Source organism: Lygodium microphyllum, chromosome 8 (genome assembly GCF_053477565.2).
Source record: "Lygodium microphyllum isolate KBCC chromosome 8, Lygodium_microphyllum_v1.1.10, whole genome shotgun sequence".
NCBI lineage: Eukaryota > Viridiplantae > Streptophyta > Polypodiopsida > Schizaeales > Lygodiaceae > Lygodium > Lygodium microphyllum.
The window spans coordinates 74,395,796-74,401,211 of NC_141142.1; positions in this window are offsets into that span (position 1 = coordinate 74,395,796).

Here is a 5,416-nt window from a genome sequence, read left to right on the forward strand (position 1 = left end):
ATAGGTCACTCTAGCCACCGCAACTACAAAAAAGATGGATTTCCTGAACTCCCTCAAAAATATAGATTCCTAGATATCTACTCTCCGAATCCAAGTTACTTCATAAAGGATGTATCAGAGTGTCATGCTTAGATTGTAGTACGGAATCCTTTTCTGAAAGAAAATAAGATGAGCCTGTGAGCCATTTGAATAATGTATTTCTTTCCATCTGATTGCCTTATACATCCATTGTAATAAAAGATTGATTGATACTTTATCAATCAGAGAAATAATGCAACCTTATTTTTTTCTTGAAACCTCTGAAATTGCAATTTACCTTTAGCAATGGGAATAGAGTTTTATTTTAGAGTTGTTTCAATAAACTAAGAGATCATTTGAGTATGGAACTCTATTATCGACGCTATATAAACTTTGTAAAATTTAACTTGTGAATACAACCTCCAGAGTTTGATGAGAAAGGCAAAAATGTGGAAGCCGATGTGCAGAGATTTGGATCGAATCTATGGAAGATTATTTTACGGCTCTGCTGGAATTATCCCAGCCAACCAAGCCATGATAGCAAAGCTAAAATTAATTGGTGAAGCTCGACTTTGGTAGAAGTAGTGGTGTCGAGATCAAGGTGTCCCTGAAAATACCATTACTTGGGATTTACTGAAAGAAGCTGTAAGAGGAAGGCATTTACCTTCAGCTTATTGCACCCAAAAGATGAATGAGTTCTTCAATTTGAAACAAATGGGACTGACCTTGGAAGCATACTACTCCAAGTTTGTTTCTCTTCTTAAATATGCACCCCCCATGGATATTTTCCAACAAGTGTCCAAGTTTTGCAATGGGCTAAATTATCCTCTGAACACTCGTTTGGAATCAATGCACCCCATAGACCTCCGATGCTTTGATTCGAGCTGCTCCTATTGTGTGGGAAGTACAATCAAAGCCTAACAACAATAAGTTATGGAGCTACAATAACCAGAACAAATGAGGATTCAAAGGTCAAGCAAAAAGAAGCCAAGGCCAAATTTACCAAGGTCTGAAGAAAAAGGCAAAATTCAACGCAGTTGGAAATTTTGTTCCTAATAACCAGGGAAACAAGGATGGTCTTAGGTGCTTCCACTGTAATGAGACAGGACATTTCAGGAGAGATTGTTCAAAGCTTGGTAGGAACCATCACCAAGACCAATTTCGAGGTCAAGGCAGAGCTACCCAAGGCTGTGGTCAAGTAGCTATGGCAAGAGGAAGAACGTCAAATATTACCCTAAAAGAGACTAATAAGGAGGAAGACCCTACTATGGAAGAAATTGAAAGAGCAACTGTTCATGCTACATTCCATAGGAAAGGGCCAAATTGTCAATATTCGGTAATACAGACACTGACTAGTCACCAAGGTAAATCATCTAAAGTTTTGATTAACTGTGGAAGTATACACTCATTTATTTCACCCAAGTGTGCTAAGAATATAGGAATAGACATAGTAAATGCATCAAAGCTACTTGTGGAATTAGCAAATGGAAAGGAAGTACTTTCTACATAGCAAACTACCAAGGTAGAGTTTAACCTAGAAGAAAACCTTTCAAGTATGAGGTTCAGAGTAATGAACTTAGGAGCCTATGAATTTTTACTAGGAATGGATTGGCCAATTCCCAAAGATGCTCATATCCATTGTGGGAGAGGTTAAGTCACATTTCAGGATTTGAATGGTAAAATAGCAACTACACAATGTAAAACAAGGAAACCTAAAGTTCAATTAGCAAAAGCTTCTTGAATTGTGAAAGGCTTGAAGAAGAGATTACCTATTTACTTGATCAAGTTTAACCAGATAAATCAAGATGGTCATGCAAAAGAAGAACCATCCTAGTTAAAAGAGTACACTGACATATTTCTTGAAGAGCTAACTGAGTTACCTCCGGAAAGAGAAGTTGATCATGAGATCAAACTTGTTCGAGGAGCCACTCTAGTAGCAAAGAGACCTTACAAAATGTCTATTCTTGAAGCCATCGAACTAAAATAGCAACTCAAGCAACTGCTAGAACAAGGGTATATCCAAGTAGTTCACCATGGGGAGCCCCAATATTATTCCAAAAGAAGAAAGATGGAACTCTCCATCTTTGTATTGACTACCAAGTGCTAAACTAGGTAACAGTAAAGAATAAGTACCCAATCCTGAGGATAGATGAGCTTCTTGATCGTCTACAAGGAGCAAAGATCTTTTCTAAGATTGAACTTCGGTCAGAATATTATCAGGATAGATGAGCTTCTTGATCATCTACAAGGAGCAAAGATCTTTTCTAAGATTGAACTTCGGTCAAGATATTATCAGATTAGAGTCAAGAATGAAGATATTCCAAAGACCGCCTTCAACACAAGATACGGTCATTTCGAATTCATCGTGATGTCATTTGGGTTGACAGATGCTCCAGCTACCTTCAACAGGTTAATGCAATACATTTTTTTACCTCATCTTTATGATTTTGTTCTTGTATTCTTTGATGACATCCTAACTTATTCTAAGGAGGAAGAAGATCATGAACCACATTTTCGCATTGTCCTAGAGACAATGAGAACACACAAGTTGTATGCCAAGAAGAAGAAGTACTCCTTCTTCAAAAGGAAGATTGAATACTTGGGATTCATAATGTTTGCTGAAGGTATATTAGTAGATTCTGCTAAGGTCAAGGATGTTCAAGATTGGCCACCCCTAACCATTATCAAGGAAGTGAGAAGTTTTCTAGGTCTAACAGGATGGTATAGGGTATTCATCAGAAACTATGCTCAAATTGCAGCACCTCTTACAAACTTATTTAAGAAGCAAGCTACCATTAATTGGACGCCAATTGAATAGTCTAGCTTTGAGCAACTAAAGCATAGTTTGGTAACTACTCCTATCTTAAGGCTACCTGACTTAAGCAAGGAATTTGAAGTTGTCACAAATACCAACTCTCTTGCATTTTGATGCGTACTAATGTAGAAATGACATCTTGTAGCTTACTCTTCAAGAAAATTGAAAATCCATGAGTAGAAATATGCTACTCATGACCTAGAGTTGTTAGTTGTGATTCATGCTCTCAAATTATGGAGACATTTCTTGCTTGGAAATAAGTTTTCCTTAGTCACAGATCATAAAAGTCTTAAGTGGATTTTTACTCAGCCCGATCTTAATATGAGGCAACGATGTTGGATCGAGATTCTATAGGAGTATGACTTTGAAATTAAGTTTAGACCTGGTAAAGAAAATGTAGTAGCATATCCCCTTAGCCATAAAGCCTTTCTTAATGCTCTTATCAATGAAGAACCATCTAGGGCAGAAACTCTGGCTACAATGGTATCAATGCCAACTAATCCTATCATTGAGTTGACCAAGGACAAAGCAAATAAAGACCCAGACTATCAAAAATTGTTTTGGGAAGTTCAAAATAAGGAACAAGATCCCAAACTCAAGACTAAGTATCATGAACTCTCTATAGATGAAGACGAAGGACTTGTTTATTTCAGAATGAGACTGTGCATTCCTTCAAGTCCGACTCTCAAGAGAAGGATACTTTGGGAAGCAAATGATTCTCCTTTTTCAGGACACCCAAGGTATGCAAAGACCCTTAATACTGTCACGAAAAGTTATTACTGGCAAAAACTCAAGGGTGATGCCACTGAATGTCTAAATTGCCAAAGGGTAAAATCTGAATGTATCAAGTTACCAGGAAAACTCCAGCCACTTGACATTCCCCAAATGAAATGGGAATTTATTAGCATGGAGTTTGTAGTTGGGTTACCTTCTGTACAAGGAGGATATAACTCAATAATGGTGATAGTAGACATGCTAATAAAGGTTACTCATCTTATTCCAATAAAAACCAATTACAAAGCTTCAGATATTGCTAGAATTTTTGTAAAATAGATTTTTAGGTTACATGGGTTAACTAAAGGATCATCAGTGATCGTAATTCTCTTTTCACATCACACTTCTGGAAGAGTTTATTTGAAGCCATTGGAACCCAACTTTGTTTCATTAGTGCTTATCATCCACAAACTAATGGGCAGACAGAATGAGTTAATCAAGTAATTGAGGATATCCTGCGTGCATATTGCAGCAAGGAACCTAAAAGTTGGATTCAGTATCTATCCTTAGTGCAATTTTCCTATAATGCCTCCTATCATCGAAGTATTCAGATGACTCCATTCCAGGCACTATACGGTCAAGATTACCGTATGCCACTTAATTTTTCCGATCCTACTCTAAGGGTAGAAGCCTCGAGAAAAATGTTAGAAGAAATGGATGATCAAATCAAGATTATCAGACATGATATTCAAGCTCCCAAGGACCGACAAAAGGCGTATACTGATCTAAAAAGACAAGAACGAATCTTCAAAGAGGGAGACATGGTCTTCATTCGTGTCCATCCAAAAAAGAGTTCTTTGTCTTTAGGAGAATTTAAGAAGCTAGGTCTAAGATATTGTGGACCCTATAAGATTCTCAAATGCTTAGGACCAAGTGCTTACAAGATACAACTCCTTGAGAATATAAAAATCCACAATGTATTTCATGTTCGCTTATTGAAAGCATACATAGCTAACCCTAACCATATCCTTGATGATCAACAAGTTGTAATACCTAGCCAAGGAGTCCTTGAGCTACAACCTGATAGAGTAATTGATGTAAGGGAGAGAAATTTGAGGAGTAGAACCCTTAGAGAATACCTTGTCCATCAGTGGAAGGATTATCCTGAAGAAGATACTTCATGGATAGATGAGGATGCTCTTCATCCAACAATACCCATGGTTTCTCTCGTGATGAGGACATCTCGATTTCTCTAAGGGGAGGAGGATGTAATATTTCCAAGCAATAAAATTTAGTTGGTTCGTTCAAAGTTAGTTAGTCAATTAATAAGTTAGTAAGGTTACTAACTAAAGTGAAAAATTTAACTAACGTTAATAAATAAATAAAATCGAGAGTTGTAACTCGATATTTTTAATGAATTAACAAGGACCATAGCCACCCTTCATGGAAGTTACAACGTGAACAAGAGAGACGATTTATATTAATCACTAATGTTAATGTGTATAGTAAGGATGATCTAAAAATATTAGATTTTTGGACAAGACTAGAATATTTTAGATGTTTTAGATATTTTAGATATTATCATTTTTTATAAAAAAAGATATGGAGATTTCTAAAACTAGATGTCATTTAAAAGAAAATACAAGTGATATTTTAGTTAGTTTGAAGATTTTATAAAAAGAAAAATAAAGAAAAGTGACTGGCAAAATCGTGTGCGTCGCAATCGCAGTCTACAGGCAAAAGACATCACTTGGAACAGAGAAAAGAAGAATGAGTGAACTGAGAGCTTTCTAATCAAGTGTCTTGGGGTTTTACCCCCCTTTTGGAGCCAATGGAACCATCAGATTTATGATCTGAGCATCAGATCAT